The 22068-nt window shown below is 43.0% G+C and overlaps 1 protein-coding gene across 4 annotated transcripts in view; it reads right to left on the minus strand.

Annotated features, from left to right (window-relative positions):
* LOC144763221 (potassium/sodium hyperpolarization-activated cyclic nucleotide-gated channel 4-like) overlaps positions 1-22068 on the minus strand; it is a 1875862-nt gene that overhangs the window by 24654 nt on the left and 1829140 nt on the right. For 2 of the 4 annotated variants that reach the window (XM_078648611.1, XM_078648612.1), the window contains exon 11: positions 15148-15420. The exons of 1 other annotated variant lie outside the window; for it this stretch is intronic. The gene's annotated coding sequence lies outside the window, so the exon portion shown is untranslated. Of the gene's footprint in view, positions 1-15147; positions 15421-22068 lie in introns of those variants that run through there. One more of the 4 variants, XM_078648609.1, reaches the window with a different exon arrangement.

A 22068-nucleotide genomic window follows, 5' to 3' on the forward strand; every position in this document is an offset into this window, starting at 1 on the left:
ACGACAGCAGAACCATCCTCAACAGGGGCGAGACAGCAGCCCTGATCCTGCTTGACTTCTCAGCAGCATTCAACACTGTATCCTACCACACCCTCATCACCAAACTCTACCACATCAGCATCAGAGAAAAATGCCCTCAAGTGGATCACCTCCTTCCTCACAGTACGTACACAGAAAATCTGTTTACCACCTTTCACCTCCGAACCCAAGAACATCATCTGGGGAATGCCCCAAGTATCCTCCCTCAGTCACAACCTCTTTAACACCTCCATGACTCCATTGGCTGACATCGTCAGCTACCATGGACTCAACATCATCTCTTACACTGATGACACCCAACTCGTCCTCTCTTTCACAGAAGACACCTTGACCACGAGACTCAACTTCCAGAATGCCATGACCAACGTCACCAACTGCTTGAAGCTAAACACGGGCAAGATGAAAGTGCTCATCTTTGGAAAGAACCCCTCCCCATGACATGTGGTGGCCCAAAGCACTTGGACCCTCACCTACCCACACCAACCAGGTCCACAACCTCAGGGTCTTCCTGGAAAGTGAACTCTCCATGAAGTGCCAGACCACTGCGGTGGCCTCATCCTGCTTCCACACCCACTGCAAATCTTCAGGTGGATTCCTGCCAACATCAGGAAAACAGTGACTGAGGCCCTCACCACCAGTCAACTCGAGTACGGAAATGCACTCTACACCGGCACCCCGATCTCCTCAAATGTTTACAGACCATACAGAACACCTCACCCTTAACCTCCCAAGAGGGCAGAGCATCACCCACACCTCAAAAGCCTCCACTGGCTCCCAGTACAGAAGAGATCCCAATTCAAGCTGTTGATGCTCACCTACAAGGCTCTCCACAACACAAGACTCTCCTACAATAACCAACGCCTGACATTCCACCAGCCGTACAGACAACTCTGATCTGCCTCCGTCGCCCTGGCACACGTCCCCTGCATCCGGCAGAGCCGCAGTGGAGGTCGGCCTTTCTCTTACCTCGCTGCCAAATCCTGGAATAACCTTCCACTCCACCGCCAAATCTCCTCCTCTCTCACCCACTTCAGGAAAGCACTCAAGACCTGACTAATTCTCACTATCCCCAGTGCCTGGATACCCGTGGAGGTGATAAGTAACAGTGGGCAGCAAACTCCGCTCTGCCAGCGGAGTGAGCTGAGTTTTTACAACTCCACGCTTCACTTTGAGCGTGGAGTATGACAAAGCTCGGACACCCACCAGTGAAGCGGAGTTTAGCAAGGGTTTTACAAAAATATTACCACCAGGACCAGTGCATGCTCAGCTCTTCATTTTGTTTACTCCCCATCCATGTGATTATTTGCAGAGGGGGAACATTCAGGCCCTTTTTTACAGCTTAGCAACACCAAAATGCTTCGGTGCATCAGGCGGCAAGTATTTTTTTTCATTATTTGGGACTGGAGCTGCAGGTCCCCTCACACTGCTACTGTTCTGTGCACTGCACTGGAGCGCGGAGTTTTTGAGCCAGACGCTAACCATTTTGCGGTTGACAGAGAGCAACTGATATAAGTATGTTTTGGGTATTTTGGACGCGTACACATACCCGGAAGAGGTGGCTGCTGGTATGCAAGGTGTGGGCAACCACCGGGTACATTATTGAACTTACAGTGTGGAGAAGACTGACCCCTGGCCCTGAAGAAATTGCCAGAAATTTGTTAAAAGGCAATGAAACATGTTGACTTTTCCTAAAGAACTGATGGAGTGCGACAGTAGGTTTTGTTTTTAAATTGAGCAAACACACAGCAGAGATTAAAATTGACAGTTGTGCCAATGATTGTTTAGCTCGTTTTTATGTTGTTAAAGCAAAGAAAAAGCCCTTTTTTGCTTTGACAGTAGGGGCTAAGGATTGATAGGCACACAAAAGTACTTTTCGTGGTGCAGGTTTTACCTTTTTCACAATTTCAATTTATGTGAGCACAATTTTTTTCCCCACATATTCAGTTGGGTTGTGGAGGCCACCAATAATGATAAAAGGAGTACACAGATGAGAACTTATCAGAAGCTCCCATGGTGGTGTTTCCGTGAGGTGCCTCCACTTCCTTCACACTTTTTTGATTGGATATAATGTGCAAAAATCTTGGGTGTGAGAAACGTACACAATCTATCTATCTGTGTACGGAGTACAGACACATTCAAAAAACATTTTTAAGTAAGGAATAGGAGCACCCTGAGTGAACAGCATTTACTAGCTGGTACAAAAGCAGGTGAACCAAGATGTGGTGTTTGGGTATGCTCACAATGTTTATCCCGGTTTAGAGCAGGTCTTTGTTTATAATTACTGAGTTTGAGTGGGGGGCGACCTACTTTATATCCCTCTGTAGTTTCTTTGTGTTAAGGGTACTGCAGTGGCACCATCAATGTGTCTGGTAGGTTAAGCCTTCTTTTGAGTCCTCTCTCTTATTCTCATGCTGTGCAAGCTGGTCAAGACGGAGAGAGACTCAGAATCCTCGGCCACCGGCGGAGTGAGTGGTGGTGCTGGTGTGATCTGGTGCGTGCCCAGTCATATACTAGAGCTCGACCCAGCCACACGACTGCCACGCACATCTATTCATTGTGCTATCTTGAGGGGTGGCACAGTGAGGAATCGTATCCGGATGCGTTCTGTAGGGAGGAGCACCACCAGAAGCCCAGCAGGTACTACTGAGCCCAGCATCATGCTGAGTCCTGGCCCCCCGCAGGGTGGGAAAGACATCTGTCAAGAGGCAGACAGTGCTCTACGGAGGAGCTGGGACTGATCCATGAGAGAGCACTGACGATTTTGTGGGGTGAGGTGGACAAAGGATACCTGAGACCAGGGCCGGCGCTAGGCATGGGCAGTGTGTTCAAAACATGGGGCCCAGCTTCTAACCTGACTGTAATGCTACACTTTCATAGTCAGCCCACCTGCTCCTTCAGGGCCCCTCCTCTACGCAATCACATTGCCAATGTTAAGCGAAGTGTCTTGAACTCACTGGTCAGGGGGTGGTAGCATTCCTGGGGCTGCAATGGTGGGGGGAGTGGAAAGACTAAGTAGGGGACGTGATGGCAGCAAAGTGGGCTCTCAGGGACGAGGGCTCGGCAGCACCGCCGCTAAAATATTGTGGAGAAGTCTTGTCTGCCCTTTGTGTATTCTTTTTCGAGGCAACAGAAGACTTTTGTTTCCAAAAGGAGCCGGACATTAACATGTAAGGACAGTTTGATGAGGGGAGAAGGGAGTATCCAACTCAGACTGGCACAGTAGAGCAGTGTTTAGCAGCGTGTCCCACTACTGCTTCGAGGCACAGGGCAGGTGATCCTCATCCCGTGGGCATGGAAGCATCGGATCAGGCTGCAAGGTTAGGTGTGGGGCCATTAATTGGGCCATTATCCAGTTCTGCGAAGTCCAGGGCAGGTGGGCCTCGTAACCCTCCATCAGGCTGGAAAGTCTAGATGTGGGCCCCTTCCGCAAGGATTTGTAGCCATTATTTTGTGCTAGGAGGCCCAGGGAGGGGGCCCTGTCCTTGGCCTCGCAGATTTTCTTACACAGAGGGCCTAGCATGTTAGCTTCCCAGTCCAGGTCACCAGTGATAAACTTAGAGGGCTGTCTAGTAAATGCAGCTAGGTGCAGAAAACCTGTTAGTTAAGTTTCTTTTATTTTGCTTTGATTACTTTGCACTCAAGTTTTCTTTTGTTTTTGCTTGTGGGCGCTGTTCTCAAAAGATAAGAATTATTGTATTGCAAAGCTACATTGTTTCTTTCTTATGTGTATTTTCTGAAATTATGTTTTAACACATAATCATGCACTGTACCCCAATGCACACCACCCCGCTCAATCCAATCCACCCCAGACCAATCCATACACCTCCACTCCACCACACTCCAATCCTCCCACTCTAGTCCAAAACAATCTGCCCCACTCTAATCTGCCCCACTCCAATTCAAAACAATCTGAGCCACTCCAATCTGCCCCAGTCCATCCCAAAAAGTCTGCTCTGCCCCTAATTCACCCCCTCCAATCCACCACAATACACCTGACTCCAATCTAACCCAACCCAGTCCACCCCTCCCCAATTCGTCCAATTACAATTAAATCCACCCCACTCCAATCCTCAAAAATCTGCCCAACAACAATTTGCCCCACTTCAATCCAAAACAATTTGCCCCATCAATCCAAAACAACCTGCCCCACCCAATCCAAAACAATCTGCCCCATCCAATCCAAAACAATCCCTACAATCCAATCCGCCACACTCCAATTCGCGAAACTCCAATCTGCCACATGCCAATCCGCCACACTCCAATCCGCCACACCCCAATCCACCCATTCCATCCTAAGTCACTTCACTCCAATGTACCTCAATCCACCCCATTCAAATCCAATCCACCCAACAGCAATCCAACCCACCCTAATCCATTCTACCCCACTCCAATCAAATCCACCACACCACACCTCCCTTCAATCCAATCCACCCCACTGCAATACAATTCACCCCACTCCAATCCTAAAAAATCTTCCCTAAAGCTATCTGCCCCACTCAGTCCAAAACAATTTGCCCCACTTCAATCAAAAATAATTTGCCCCATCCAATCCAAAACATTCTGCCCCATCCAATCCAAAACAATCTGCCCCATCCAATTCACCACACTCCAATCCGCTACACTCCAATCTGCCACACTCCAATCCGCCACACTCCAATCCAATCCGCCACACCTCAGTCCACCCATTCCATCCTAAGTCACTTCACTCCAATGTACTACAATCCACCACATTTAAATCCAATCCACCCCACAGCAATCCAACCCACCCTATTCCAATCTACCCCACTCAAATCAAATTTACATCACCTCACCTCAACCCAATCCAATCCAATCCACCCCTACCCAATCCATCCCCAAACTAATGTAATACACCGTTCTTTAATTCACCCTACTCCAATCCACTTAACTCCAATTCACCTCACCCCATTTCAATCCATCCACTACAATCAAATTAATCCACCTCACTCCACCCCAATCTACTCCAATGCAGTTCACTCACTATCTCAATCCACTTCACCTGATTCCCCCGTAGTCCACTCTACCGCACTCCTCTCCATGACTCTGCACTCTACAACATTCTCTGCCGCTGAACCACTGAACTCTACGCCCCTCTACTCAACTGTATGACACTCTACTCCGCCCACTCCACTCACACTCTACTCCACCAAATCCAGCCTATGACACTCTACTCCTACCACTCCCCTCAGGGCTACTCCATGACACTAACTTTTAACCATGCTGAAGAACAGGCACACTGGTGTGCAACACGGCACATACACATTGCCAAAGCCAAGAGTTCTTATAGGCAAGACCTATTGACTTTGCCAATGCTTGGTAACAGTGATGTTATTCTGATCCTTTGCCTAGAATATTTAGCATGTTAAGATGCACACAACTCATTGGGTATTAACGCAGTGGTGAAACGCACAATACCTATGTGGTGGTGTGTCAAAGGTATTTTTAGCTGTCATTTAAATTATCACTTACATATAATAGTGTTTCATTCCACTTTTTCAAAGTAGTTACTATTATACTATTTAAAGATGCTCATATAATGGACCCGGTAGGACGATTGTGCCTTGCATAAATTCAAACTCCTGAACTGCAGGTATACAGCCAGGGTGCAACTAACAAAACTATTCTGCTATCAACCGCTTGCCTCCTCCCCCAGGCTTAGTGTATTTAAAGATTTGCTATCCAAGCACACATGGAAACAGCAAATTGCCTATGATAGTTTATGTGCAGGAAGGTCCCACTTCCGGCACTTAAATAATCATTTTTAAAAAAATGCTGTTTTGCAACTTTAATGTGTGCTGCATTAGGAAGCACACATAGAAGTTACAAAACAGCATTTCAAGATTCCCTTCAACACAGGCACCCTTGCATTATGGTGCAAGAGTGCCTGCATTGGCGTTAGCAGTTTAATTTAGCGGCAGCGCAGGGGAAACGCAGGGCTGCATCATATTCTTGAAAATATGGTGCAGCCCTGCTTTTTCAGAATGCATAAGCATGGCATTAGCAATGTTTGCTTGACGCTATACTTCTCCATTCTATTGTACATATGCCCATAGGTCTCTTCAGCAGTGACAAAGATGATCAATAGTCCTTTGATGTTGATTTTGTATGATGTAAATTCTTGTGATGTCACATTCAAATTAGAGGGGCCTCACATCTTCCCTTTTGCCCAGGGCCCCACAAGTCCTAGGAACAACCCTGCCTGAGACCCCCGTGGCACACAAGAACTGTTCTAAGGTGGAGTTTGCCTTGTGAGCTGGACTCTCACACCCCTTGTCCATGCCTCACTAGCTACTGTGCCAAGCACCTGAAGAGAGCGCGAGCGTGCTGCGCGGGATACTCTGCCTCTGAGGACATCATTCAGCAGATGCCATTGCTGAACCGAGTACCGGAATAGGAGGGGAGTGAGCTGTGAGAGACATCGTGCCCTCTCCCTCTGTTCTGGGGTTACTCATTTTTCTTCCTCTTCCCTCTCTGCTCATCACCTCCTTTCACACTTCATCCTCTTCCCTCCACCCTTACTGTTCTTCCTCTTCCCTCCCTCCTCACCACCCATCACATATCATCCTCTTTTCTGTCTTGCAATACATCGATCGATGTTGTTAAACTTATTTGGGGCAATGTTCAAACTTTCCTCTCAACATAGTAAACAACATTGGGAGCAAAGAGTGATTTGGCACGGGTGCCTGGCGACCGGTGAGTTTGTTGTCCGTTTGGGCCCGCACGGGAGGCCTATTGAGTGTTGACAGAACCGAGGCACTAATGTCAAGGTATTTGGAGCACACAAGAACTATGTCCGACCCCCATCCTCCGTTGTGACGCATTTGGCCATTATTCTGTCATTTGCTACACAGGGTGGTAGGCAGCAGAATCTGAAATATGTGCAGCTGTTTGACATTTGGTAAATTATTGGGTATCTATGCAGCATCTGTGTGTAATAAGTGAATCCTGTTGGTTCACGTTCACGCGCATGAGAATGTTTGTGTGCACGCTCATTTCCTCGTGCATGTTATTTGTAAAATGCATGTTGCCTCTTTGTTCTGGCATGCGCTCTCATTCATTGCATGCGCATGCTTTACAGTTGTTTCCTAATAACATGTTTATGTACAATCTTGCATTTGTGTGCATACTGACCTCCTTCGAGGAACGAACGGCTTCAACAGCCATTGCCTGTTCGTTCTTCGAGGAGTCAGGATGCACTCCAGTGGTGTTAGCTTTCAACTGAAATAAAGCTACTTCACCTTTTAACCAAGACATCTCTTCTTCATCATTTCTTTAAGAAGACCTACTTTTTTAATCTGGCGACGAGGGAGAAGCTTTCACCACAAAAATTTGTGCTCCTTTATGACTTTTACCTCTTCTCAATTTGCCGCTTCGACGGACTTTGCACTGTGTGACCCGCTCCGCAAGTGCATACTTCTACAAACTCGTCCTCATTCACGACTTCCTCTCAAGAAAGGAATCTGATTTGTTACGTGCCGTTCATGCCCACATACTGCATAATATACCACACGTGCAACGATATTTTGGTTGCTGTTCATTACTTCTTATTTCAAACACGCTAGCCACACGTGTTACTTTTATTTATTTAAATTACTGCCTCAAAGATTCAACTGCCTTTCTACACTTCGTTTTCAAGATTCTTCAAAGGAAAAATGTATTTACTTGTCAATAATTTCATTTATAAGTGATTTAACTCAAGTAATGGCTTCATCTCAGCAACTTTTTCAGTTAGACCATTTTTTACCTAAACCTGGCAAGCCAAAAGAAACATGGAAACTATGGTTTCGTTCTTTTGAAAATTATTTGGTAGCAATTGACGCTGACAATTATTCATCAAAGCGTAAATTAGCTATTCTCTACAATTTTCTGGGCAGCTCAGGACGTGAAGCTTTTGATAATCTTCCAGTTTCTGTTCCTCCACCTGGAGAAGGGGTTGGCTGGAATGTTTATACAGACGCTGTTCAAAGACGAAACAAAAAAATTCTTGAACAACCTAGTGTCATGTTAGAAAGGTTTAATTTATGAAAAGTAAGCAACATTCAGATGAGTCAATTGAAGACTTCATTTCAGCTTTAAGAAACTTGGCTGCAAACTGCAATTTGGGCGCAACATTGGATTATCATTTAAGAGACCAGTTTGTATACAGTTGTTTTCACAAGAAAATTCAAGAGCGCATACTCAGCTGCAGAGATCCTACTTTGGCTGAGGTCATTGACATTGCAAAGGGCATTGAAAGATCAATAATTACCTCAAAATGCATTGCTAATGAAAATGTCACTTCTGTTAATGTCATTCAACCTGACTCAACTGCTAATACTGTCTCTTACAGACCCAAGTATGTTAAGCCTTTTCAAAACAAACAAAATAGACCTAATTCATTTTGTTTCAGGTGTGGATCCAAATCTCATCTTGGAGATAGCCCTGTTTGTCCTGCTCTAGGCAAAAAAATTACCAATTGCAACAAATTAGGTCATTTTCGTAAGGTTTGTAGAAGTAGGAAAGTGATTAGAGTTAGCAGTCTTAAAACTACTGATTGCTTAAATAATCCTACTTCTGACTCCAATTTAAAATTGTCTAATGATGTTGAAAGACTCATGCTGTCTATTGACTCTCAATATTTAACACCTTTAGCTCATAGATTTAAAGATCCCTTTTGTGAACTTACTGTAGGTGATCATGTTTTAATATGATGGCAGATTCTGGAGCACCTGTCACTATTGTGTCAGACATCATATTTAAAGAACATTGGTCCTCTCACAAGTCATTAGAACCATTAGACATCATCCCTAAAGCCTATGGTGATCATATCATTGATATGTCAGGTTTCTTTCTTGAACACATAACGTGTCTTGGTCGCAAAATTTATACAAAAGTGTATGTTGCTTACAAAGGGAAAAACATTGTTGGATGGCAGGACTTAGCAAGAATGGGACTAAAGTTGGTTCCAGACTCTGATAATCCAAAGCCAATTAATGATGATGTTTGTGTTTCCTCGATCTCAAAGAATTACCCTGACTGTTCTGATGTCTCTTCAAAAATTATCTCTGAATTTCCTGACATATTCACTTCAAAAATAGGAAAAACCACAAAGGTTGAACATATTATCAAGTTAAAAGCTAATGCTATTCCCATCATTCACAAAGCCAGGCCTATTCCTTTGAGTGTTAGAGATGATCTTAAAGTGTTGTTAGACAAGTTGGTCACTGAAGATATCATTACACCCACTGCTTCTTCTGTATGGGTCAGTCCCATAGTAATTGTTAGGAAGAAAGATCAATTGATCAGTTTATGTGCAGACTTACGCTCACTTAACAAAAATATCTTGGTTGATTGTCACCCATTACCCAAGATACAAGATCTATTATCCAACATTACAGGTTCCACTTGTTTTTCCATTTTAGATTTGCGATCTGCGTATCATCAAATTCCACTTTCTAATGCTTCAACTGACCTTACCACCTTTGTTACACCATTTGGAGCCTATAAGTATTTACGGGTACCTGTTGGTTTGGCATCTGCAGCCAGCGTTTTCCAAAGATTTATGGATTTTATGTTATCAGGAATTGGTTCAGTACAAGCATATCAGGACGATGTACTTATATATTAAAAAAACAAGTCAGAACATTTAATCACATTAAGGAAAGTTCTTAACAAATTCAGAGTGTTTGGAGTCACTTTAGGCACTGAGAAATGTAAATTTATGGTCAACTCTCTTGATTATTTAGGTCACACAATTTCAAGTTCTGGTATCACCCCAAAGTTTTCACTTACACAAGCAATTTCTCAAGAGTCTGCACACAAAAATAAGGATTTACTCAGATCCTTTTTAGGCATGACTGAGTACTATTCTAGGTTTATTTCAAGTTATGCACATGTTTTTCAACCTCTACGAGCACTACTCAAGAAAAATGCAAATTTTGTTTGGAATCAGGATGCTCAAGATGCTCTTGAGTTGGTTAAAAAACTCATTCTTGAGGCTCCAGCTCTTACTGCCCGTTCACCTGGTCATAAATGTACCATCTCTGTAGATGCTAGCCAACATGGTCTTGGAGCAGTCCTATGTCAATGGATCAATGGCAAAGAAAATACTATTGTTTTTTCTTCCAGGACACTGACAACTGCTGAGAGTAACTATAGTAACATCGAAAGAGTAGCACTAGCCTGCTCATGGGCCGTAGAGAAATTTAGAACATTTATTTGGGGCACACATTTTGAGATTTTCTCAGACCATAAACCTTTAATCCATTTACTCAATGGGAATGGCACGGGCAAGGCTTCTGCCAGACATGTCTGTATTCTTTCACGTTTACATGAACACAACTTTCTCATAAAGTATATTCCTGGTGGACGCAATGTCAGGGCAGATTGTCTGTCTAGACTTCCTTTAGATGATGATTCAACTTCCTCCAGGTTTGATGATGTTGAGTGTGTTGTAGCATCTATTGAAGATTTTATTGAAAATATTTCATGTATTTCACAAGAACATTGGCTTAACGCGTCAGAGGAAGACTCAATTCTTTTGGCAGTCAAGAACAGGATTGTTTCTGGGTGGCCAAAGGAGCGCTCTCTCCCTGCGCCTTTAAAATCATTTGCCCAGGTGAATGAGGAGCTCTCTATTGTTGAGGGTTTCATTATGCGTGGTGATGTTGCTGTTTCTCCTGTTTCTCTTTGCTCAACATTTTTTAATATAGCACATGAAGATCATCTTGGAGTAAGTACCACATCAAGAAGACTGAAAGAAATTTTTTGGTGGCCTGGTTTAGGAAGAGATGTCTCAAATTGGATCAACTTGTGCCAAACCTGTCTTTTGTCTGATAAGCACTGGAAAACCATGAACGTTCCTTTACATAATGTACCTGTGCCAGAAGGAGCTTGGTCCAAGTTAGTTTTGGACTCCACAGTACCATTTGAAGTTTTGTCCAGTGATATGAAATGCTGGTAGAGGTCGAATTTTGTTCTTCTCCCAATACCTCATCTGTGATCAGTTTTCAAACAAGAGTTTTTCTTTCGGAAGGTTTTCCCAAGGAACTGGTCACGGATAATGGTTCTCACTTCACTTCAATTTCAATGGACACTTTTCTTTCTGCTCATGACATTAAACATTTGAGAGTGGCATTATATTCCCCTTCATCAAATGGTCTTGTGGAGTGGATGAATAGATTTATTAAGGAGGGTATTCAATCTGCTTTAGCTTCTAATTCACCTGTAGACATTTTTCTCAAGAAAAAGATTTAGTCGTATCTCACTACACTTCACTCTTCTACAGGTGTTTCTCCTTTCAGACTTCTTAAGAAAAGAGATCCAAATGGTACCCTCTACCCTGCTTGGTTGAAAGTCTTGAGAAAGGAAGATGATTCATGTCAGGTTTGCAAAGATAAAAAAAATATGTTGGAAAATGTTTCTGCTCAACACTTGGCACAAAAGAAAAGGTTTGACACAAAGAGTTGTAATACTTTAAATGAATTTCAGGTTGCTGATTGGGTTAAGGTGAAATCTCCCAATAGGGTTAAAAAGGGATTCTCAAAATATTCTTTACCTGTACAAATTCTTAAGCTTGCAAAAGGATATTTGTTTTTGGACTCAACAGGTTGGTGGAATAAAAGAATGTTAGTCAAATTAACTCCTGATCAAGCTCATACAATTTTATCTAATAAAAATTCTCCATTACATGATGATCTACATTTTTCACACTTTTCTAATGATTTCTCAAGTGATGAAGCTGTCTCTACCAATGGAGTTGATTCACAGTCCTCAATTCCCATGACATTAGCAATGTCTCCATCTACAGTTTCTTCCTTCCAAACTGACTTAGTTGCCACACCAACCATACTTACTTCAAGACCTTCTCGCCATTGTCCTCCTCCTTTGAATTATAAAGATTTCTATATGACCTAAATCACCAACCTCATCTTATGTTCCACACTGTTTTTCATTTAAGTTTTATATTCTTTTCTTTAATAGGGGGAGGGTGGTGTAATAAGTGAATCCTGTTGGTTCACGTTCACGCTCATGAGAATGTGTGTGTGTGCACGCTCATTTCCTCGTGCATGTTATATGTATAATGCATGTTGCATGTTTGTTCTGGCATGCGCTCTTATTCATTGCATATGCATGCTTTGCAGTTGTTTCCTAATAACATGTTTATCTACAATCTTGTATTCGCGTGCATACTAACCTCCTTCGAGGAACGAACGGCTTCAACAGCTGTTGCCTGTTCGTACTTCGAGGAGTCAGGATGCACTCCAGTGGTGTTAGCTTTCAACTGAAATAAAGCTACTTAACCTTTTAACCAAGAGATCTCTTCTTCATCATTTCTTTAAGAAGACCTACTCTTTTCACTGTGGCAATAAATGGGTTTCTAAAGTTACTCCACCTGTCCATGGAACTTCGCGGAATTTTCCAGCAACTCCGCGTACTTACTCGCAGTGCAACTCCGCGAACTAGTCCACCCATAGTGATAAGCCACACTCTACAAATACTAACAAAGTGAAATAAAGTTGTCATGCTGCGTTGGCTGTTTTACCAAACTCCCCACTTGGGTGCCAGTCTCATGGTTCCACCAATTGGACTCGTTTGTGAAAGAGCTTACATGGATAGTGGTGAAGGTACAGGATGCAGCTGGACACATTCTGGAGGCCTAAAGTGGAGGGGGCCTGGGGAAACCAGACTTTGAATGCTATTATTTGCCAGCCCAGCTGCAATGGATGCTGGTGCAAAGGAGGGGAGATGGTTTACTCTTGGAATTAGCACTTCGAAGTTGGTGACAGGGAGTAGCGTGGACGAGGAAGTGCCTGTTGTATGCTCCCACCCTCCCGTTGGTGAGGCTGCCACATGGTGGTCCCCCCACATTTTTCTCTGCAGCACAGATGGCGGGGTTAATGGAGGTAGGGCTGGTGACAGTCAGAGACTGTTATGAGACTGCCATTCTAATACCCTGATGGTGTTGGTCGAGGTGCACAGTTTTCCCCAGGATAATTCCTTACTTATGAGGCCCTGACCCACAAGTTTATAGCCCTTTGGGATGTGAGGGTAGATGACTCTCAGATGTATTCAGTCCTGCATTTATTGTAGATAATTTGTCTGGTGGCTATATGGTGCTCTCAGTGGAATGGTGCTGAACCTCTGTCAGCTCATCGGCGAAAGTGGAATGACATCTTGACCAGGGAGGTGTCGGATCAGGAGCAGGCACGGATACTAGTGTACCCACAACAAATCTCCCGAAATACCTGGCTTAAAGTGATTCACTTTTCTTGCAGTCAACAAACCTATCTCGCCCGAAGAAGTTGCCTGTGATATACCGGGGGTAGGTCAAACGCTGTCCCCGCTGTACAATAGTGGAGGTGGATTTCTGCTATATGACACAGGAAGGATGTTCAGGACTACAGTGGTACAGAGGCTGGGCACGACATTGGGAAGGGTGAGCCTGCGTACCTTATTTGTGTGTTTGCTGGGGTCGGGGTCCTTCCCACCACCTGCCGCTTCATTGACATTGCCATTATATCAGATAAGCAGCAGATTTCCACGATGTGGAAGGTGGAGGCCAGCCCCGGGTTGGCTAGGTGGGAAGATTTTTTGATTTGAAAAGACTTATTATTAAGTTGGCTCAGTTGCTGTGTTTGATATTGTGTTGCACAATTTTTAATGCGAAAACTTTAGAGGTAAGTAACAGATGTTATGGACCATGTACAAAATGCAAAATGCGATTCGGTAACTTGTTACCAAATCACAATTTGCATTTGTTATTCTGTATTTGGAAGAGACTTGTAATACTTTACCACCAATTCTAAGCTGGTTAAAACCCATTTACAAATAGAAAGGGGTCCACGTGGGCCTAAACAGATTATCTTTTACATTCTCAATGGGAAATGGGTCGCATGTAAAAATATTATATTTTAAGAGCCAATTGACCACTGCCTGCTCTAAAAACCATGCAACTCAAACGTTTTATTTAATTTTTTTAAACGCTTACCGTTTTCCTTTAGGGAAATGAGCTGTTTTTTTTTTTACAGGATTAAAAAAAAAAACTTTTTATTAAAATAACAGGCTCCAAAAACAGTGGCATACTGTAAAGCATCAGATAGTATGTGGACGTACAGAAGGCAAGGTCATACATAATACAGTATTGAACGTTTCGATCTGCTTACCAATACAAAGATACAGAAACATCATTAGCAAGCTTTGGAGACAGACTGGGTGTCCAGTAACTCCCCCCTATACATTCTCCATGCTGCCTATATTTTCTCCCACTTCTTGGGACACCCTATACTTTTATGGATCACTTTCTCAGCCCTCTGACACCAATCTAGGTCCTTTTCCCAGTCTTCCACCGTTGGTACCACATTACTACCCCATAGCCATGCTATATTCCTCTTGGCCACCATGCTCGCTAACGCCAGCCAGATCTTCTCCCACTTAGGCCATGTGATGTCAGACATAACACCCAGGATGTGCCATCGGGCCTCCAGTGGGACCTCAGAGCCAACCACTTCTGACATTATGCTCGCCAGTCTGGACCAATACGCCCGGATCCCAGCACAGTCCCACAAGATATAGAAGAAGGTTCCCACCTCCCCACAACCCCTCAGACAGAACTCCAAATCAATATATCCTATTCGGTATTGTGTCGTGCGCAGGGTGTAGGAGCGGTGTAAGATGCGCAGCTGGACAAGCCTAAAGCGGGCACGGATTGCCACTTCCCGGGGACTCTGTATGGCCTCCCTCCAATCGTATGGGCTGTATTTTTAAAATAAATGCTTTCTTTAAAAGAAATAACAGACATGGTGGACAGCTGAACCCTACAGACCACCACACCTGTGATGGCTGTGATTCCCAATGGATTGCTAAATTGCTAATTGCTTAATATTCATGAGGGAGCTTGATTTGCGACCTACGAGGAATCATTATTTGGCAATATAAGGGTTCAGACATTAGGAATACTCCAGCATTTAGGATATCGGAATTCCTCATGTTCGTACATCAGGCTCCACCTGACTTGACATTTATGAATATTTTTTTTAAACACACAAAGCCATTAAAGGCACATATTATTAAAATCATCACTTTGATTCCACTCATAACACAAGCAACACCAGCAACCCAGAAGTCCGGTTTGAGATTGTGCATTGAACATTTATTTTGAAAACACAAGCCCAAGCAACATTTAAAAAAAGATGTTACTCTCTAAAAGGAAACATGAAACTCAAGGTGTCGTGTAAACACTATATACTCCCTAAGCAGGGTGAAGAATCTTTCTCAGTGGGAATTCAGCATCCTTGCTGGAGCTATATATATTGAGGGAACTGTAGACAGAGTTAGGATTCTTCCATTTGCTTCATCAGAAAGGTAAATATCCAGTTCAACAAACTAGAAAAAAAGAAAAGACATACTTAAATATCATCAAGGTAAAGTAGATATATCAAATCAGAAGGTAACATATCACAATTGTCAGGAAATGGCCCTTATCTTTGCATGGTAACTTTCCTATTTCATGGGCAAGAAATGCCTTTGTGACAATAATGCAATCTAGATTTATTACTTTCCCAAAATTGAAAATCGTTATTGTATGTCTGGATGAGAGGCACATATTTTCGGAATGTTTAAAGCGGTTCACTGACAAAATATCGAGGTCAAAAATATCGACTTAAAATTGAGACATAAATATCTACTGTAAAAATATCCACAACCTATTCTTAAAAAATTAAGTACAAAAAGTTCGAAAAAAGTATATCGTTTTCAATAATATAGTTGTATTTTTAAATATATAAATGAAAATATTAAAAATAAAATATATTAAATACTAACATTAATTTAATAAAAAGTTGATACATTTAATGTATATTATAACAAATATACCAAACTTACTTTAAAATAGCTAAACACACATACATATATATTTAACATATATCAAGTCACAAACGTATTATAAAACAAATTTTATTTTTTATATTATAATTTACAAATATTAAATAATATAATAATATAAAAAAAATATATATATAAACATACATATATATATACACATATATCTGTAGCTAGAAACTCCGTAATGGTGCTCCCAATCCTCAGGGTGTCGCGAGTCCGGCGGAGCAACCGGAAACAATATTCTCGAAAAACGGCGTTACGACTCGCGCTCTCAGTGAAGAACCGGGTCTTTTTCAGAAACGGCGGTGCCAGGGACACACCCGATGTCTTCGAGTTCCATCTGTCTTAGACTACAGAGACACAGGATACTTCTAGGTGGCATCAGAGATCAATTTATTAGCTGCAGCTAGTAACAGTGAACCAAGCAATACAACACGGTGTACAACTCAAGAACCTGTTCAATTTTTGTAGAGCAAGACATGATCTTTTATGCACAGTTTCAACCCATTACGAATGCACACCCATTGCGGCAAATTCTGACCAATAGAAACACATTTCTATACATTATCACATTCCAAAAAGCTCACTTTACATTGTACCAACCCCACAAGTTAATTATTAGGACTGTCCCAAATTCGATTACCAAAAGCCGGACAAACCCATAATTGAAAGCACTACCATTGTAATGAAAAGACATTAAGGAAAGAGCAATTCAGATGTAGTGTAGGATAAGATATGTGCAAGAAACTAACGGCTAACGATATCCTGAACAATGATTGGATTTCCAGATTACTATCAGCTGACGAAAACTAGTTTCGTAGAAGGGTCAATTCCAGGTGAAAGGGTCAGCATCTTGCAGTTCACTCACAAGTCGAAAAGGCCCACGTTAAACTTTACATGGACAACGAGGCCCATGCAACTTCATTCGTTCGTTTACCACTACAGCCTACGTGAGGGCAACACAAAATGGCGTCTCGAACAATGCAAAACAAAATGGAGTCCGGTCCCAAAAACCACGGAACCTCAGACCCTCCTTTTGCCATTACGTAGGCAATGACCCAAACCCATGTCAATCTGAATCCAGGTCTATATCTATTCTCATCAGATCATCAAGGTGTTGCTGTAACATCATCTTATTCTCTCTTGTTTCTCTCGAGACGGGTCGTCTCACACAGATCGTAGCACAAAGGCCACAAATGGCGGGACCAGACTGGATGCATAAGCAACACGAGAAAAAGATTGCTAAAGCCATACCAAAAAACATCAGAATCTTCCATCCCCATTTGGACAACAATTCCCAAAACCATCCCATTAACGACCAGTTACCGTCGTCTACATGTATAGATTCAGCAAACTTATGCAACTTCTGGATGGCTTGGTACACCGTCGGAGCATTATCTGGTATGAAAACACAGCAACTAGATCTGATCAATTTACATACTCCACCTCTATCTGCCAGTATAATATCTAAAGCAAAGCGGTTCTGTAATGTCATAAGGCGATCCGCTTGAAGCTCAGCCGTAATATTACTAAGGGCACCTACATTCTCATTTATAGTGGCCTCAACCACTCTCGTAAGCTGACGAATATTCCTACTATTAGCCATAGGACCCCAAAAGAGCAGGAAACCCTTAAAGAAGTCTCCAACTTCTTGTGCAGCAGTATCTTCCACATCAATAATACCTCTACCAAATCTTGTCTTGTGGTAGTCGAAAGCAGCTGTATATGTAGGGGGAAGCAAAAACGATACATAACATGTGCCTGAAAAATCAGACGGCAACCATGTATACGCTCTATCATAACAAACAAAATACGTGCTTTTGCCTGGCACGAACGGAGGAGATTTCTGGGACGTATATACGTATGTGTGAACGCACACACTCTTACCAAGCTGAGCTCTCGGATTCTGACCATTACCTTGTAAACGAAGATGACCACGGTGGGGTACAATCCAAATAGGAGGAGATCTTTTCTGTCTCTCTTTCTCCGTCAAACTAACACTATATGTCGTCTTATTCCAACCGAAATATGCTCGTACCTCATCTTTGGGAATAGCATTATACGTGTCGATATCTCTAATCATATCGACTATTCCCCGTACCAAAGCATTCTTGCTCACATTATCCTTAACAGAACGCACTGGAGAGACTTCATTCGCATAGATAAACATCGATTGGAGTGCCCAAACTGACCCATTAGGCGAAAAAGGCAAAACCAAATATGGCATTCCCTTATCTATCGTATGTGGCATAAGACCACATACCCAACAATTCGTGGTATTTACAACTAGCTGATGCTGATGTAACATCTGTATAAACGAGTTGTTCACAAATTCTGATCTACGTGTCTGTTCATGTTCAGGTAACGTATGAAACTCATGTGGAGAAACAGTAGGAAAAGAAAGAGTAGGTTGGGAGGTAGATGTAAGCGGCTGTTGTGTGGCATAGAAAATCAAACCCACACAAGCTAACGTAACATTCAAAAGCATTAGAAAACACATTATTAAAAAACATTTGCTACGAACCAATATACATATTCGGACTTTAGAATCCACTTTCCTAACACTCAGGTCAGAATCAACAAACTCCATCCTCTAACGTGCTGATCACTGTCGTTACCTTCTTCACTTAAGTGTGCGCCAAGATCGCACTAACGACCCTGGACCACAGACCTTGTGTCACTACGTGGTTCACCCCTTAAGAACTTCCTACCGTGACCCTGCAGCGGAGTCCGGATGGTGACTCGAAAAAGGAAAAAGCAAAAAAGTTTCTTGATCTGACAAGGTGTAAATTCACTATCTAAAAAAACAATTCCAGTTTCACATTTATTTTTTCATATGTACAAGCTTTCTTGGTCTGAAATCGTAGCGTTCTTTATCGGGCACAGTCTGATCCTTGAATAGATGTTCCGGATTGGTGGTATCAATCTTCAGATGTGGAGGCACAGCAGCTTGCAGAACATCATCATCCTCGCGTTTTGACCGAGTCCATGTCAAATGAGCATCGCTAAAGGGCACGAATCTAGGGACTTGTTCAGAGTCAAAGTCGGCAATACCATTCCTTACCCACTGATCATACGGTAAAGGCAAAGGAACTTTTTTACAGTGGGTGGCATGCACCCAGTTCTTTTTGCCAACTACTCTAACAGCGGTTCTAATTACTAGCAAAACCAAATAGGGACCAATCCATCTCGGTTGCAGATTCTTGGTGCGCTGGAAATTTTTAACCAAAACAAAATGACCAGATTCGATGGAATGTCCAGGATCTGTAGTAACTGTCGGCAAACTGTCATAGACCTGTTGGTGGAGAACACGTAATTTAGCAGTCAAGTCATGTAAGTAATCCACCAACATAGGGTACTCAATACTGCTGTATTCTTTCGGTCGAGGCACACTCCAAACATTCGCTGGACGACCAAACACGATTTCATACGGACTAAGTCCCACTCGAGAATGCACAGTCGTCCTAGTTGACAAAAGAGCCAACGGCAAGGCATCTGGCCATGTAAAACCAATACTCGCTTGTACCTTAGCTAATTTCAGCTTAAGCGTACCATTGTAGCATTCAACAAGTCCAGCAGACTGGGGGTGATTCGCTGCATGGAACTTCTGCCTTATCCCTATTCCAGCACACACTTTCTTCATGATTTGACCCACAAATTCACTCCCATTGTCCGACCATATAATCCTCGGCAATCATACCTTGGGAAATATTCTCTCAGCAAAACCTTGGCTGTAGACAAGGCAATATTATCCTTCAGGGGGTAGGCCTCTATCCATCTGAAAAAAGCACAAACAACCACAATAACGTACTTCAGATTGTTGCACCTCTCCATGTGAATATAGTCTAGCTGTATCACCTCAAACGGATACGTCGGAGGAGCAAAATGACCAGCTGGAGTTGGAGTTCCCTTACCAGGGTTATACTGCAGACAAATCATACAATGCTTCACCACGTTCTCTGCACATTTCGGAATTCCAGCATTCTGCCAAACTGGAGCCAACAACTTGCATATCCCTTTTACACTGATAAGAGCCATTCCATGAGCCATCGTAACCACTGGAAGCACATATGCATCTGGCAACAACCATCGTTGGTGTTCCGACAACTCAACCCAACAACCTGTAGAATCCAACATACCCGTACTTTCTCTCCACGTACTCACTTCCTTCTCTGTAGCTTCAGCCTGAATCGTCTTCACACTTTCTATTGTGTCTTCACACATTCCACCAGCCATAACCCATCTTGCTGGGCCTGCAACATACATACGGCTCATCATATCTTTCGCCGTTTCCTTCGCAACTTCATCCGCAAACACATTCCCTCGACCAACATCATCCACAACTTTCTTATGCGCACTACACTTCACGATCGCAATCTGCTTTGGGAGAGTGAGGGATTCCAAAAGTTCATTCACCAACTGTCCATACTGAATTTTAGTTCCATGTGAAGTAAGGAACCCACGCTCTCTCCACAAACGCCCAAAACTATGGGCAACACCAAACACATACTGACTATCAGTGTAAACATTCACTCGCTTTCCGTCCGACAACACACACGCTCTAGTCAGTGCAATCAACTCTACTGCTTGCGCAGATTTCTGTGGTATGCGTGCTGTCTCAACAACTGTATGTAAGGTTGTGATAGCATATGCTGCAGTCGTTTCACCATTCGGAAGCTTAAAACACGAACCATCAACCCACAACGTACCATCAACATTCTCAAGAGGAGTATCCCTCAGATCCACTCTAGCTTTCGTTTCTTCCTCTGTACGAAGAAAACAATCATGCTGTTCTTGAGCATCCGTCTCTGTAGAGATCGGCAACAACGTAGCTGGATTCAACACATTACATCTTTTAATATGCACATGGCTAGCCAACAGTGTCAACTCGTAACCTGAAAGACGTGCACTAGTAAGGTGCTGAGTCTTGGTCCTGTTTAATAGGGTATCCACTGCATGTGGGACCATCACAATCAACGTGTTATCCAGTACCAAACCAGCAGACTGTCGGATCGAAACCGCAGCTGCCGCTGTAGCTCTCAAACAACTCGGCAACGCTTTAGCAACTGGATCTAACGTCGCTGAAAAATACGCACATGGACGCTGCTTGTCCCCAAAAGGTTGTGTCAACACTGACAACGCACAACCTTCTCTCTCGTGTACATACAACATGAAAGGCTTGCTATAGTCTGGAGTACCCAACACAGGAGCCGAACACAATGCATGACGTAATTCAGAAAAACTTTTCTGACATTCGTCAGACCAAGGAAGAGGATACGGAGTATCTTTCGTAGTCAATGCTAACAGAGGTTTCGCAAGAAGAGAAAAATTTGGGATCCATTGTCTACAATACAAAGTAATACCCAAAAAAGCACGAACTTCTCTCTGTGTGGATGGCACACTCATGTGCGCAATCGCTTGAATTCGTTCTGGGGTCAATCGCCTTCCCTCCTTCGACAAGAGATGACCTAAGTAGGTTACTTATTGGCGACAATTTTGCAACTTTGAAGGTGACACATTATGATGAAGGTCAGACAAATACCGCAACAATGAAAGAGTAGCCTCTTTACAAATCTTTTCGTCATCAGCAGTAATCAACAAATCATCGACATACTGAATAAGAGTAGAACCAACAGGTAGCACAAAACCATCAAGCTGAGTTTTCAACGCTTGCTATAGTTTGAAGGACTTTCACAATAACCTTGGGGAGCTCTCTTAAACCGGAAGCTTCGGCCTCCTAATGAGAAGCCAAAAATATCTCTACTCTCCTCAGCATTAGGAATGCTAAAGAAAGCATTCTTCAAATCGATAACAGAGAACCAAGCTGCCGAAGCAGGAATCAGAGTCAACAAAGCAGTGATATCAGGAACCACAGGAAACTGTGGCACGACAATCTTGTTGACCTCTCGAAGGTCGATCACAAACCTATACACAGGTGGCTTAGAAGCATCAGTATGCTTAAGGACAGGCAAAACAGGACTGTTACACACATTTCCTCTCGTTTCTTCAACTACACCCTTCTCAACCAGATCATAGACAATCGCCAAAAGCGCTCTCTCACCATCGCTCGATATTTTATATTGTGGAATACGAGGTAGCTTAGCATTCAATTTGAGCGTAACAACATATGGTGGAATCGGTAAAAGGCCA

Source organism: Lissotriton helveticus, chromosome 6 (genome assembly GCF_964261635.1).
Source record: "Lissotriton helveticus chromosome 6, aLisHel1.1, whole genome shotgun sequence".
Taxonomy (NCBI): Eukaryota; Metazoa; Chordata; class Amphibia; order Caudata; family Salamandridae; genus Lissotriton; species Lissotriton helveticus.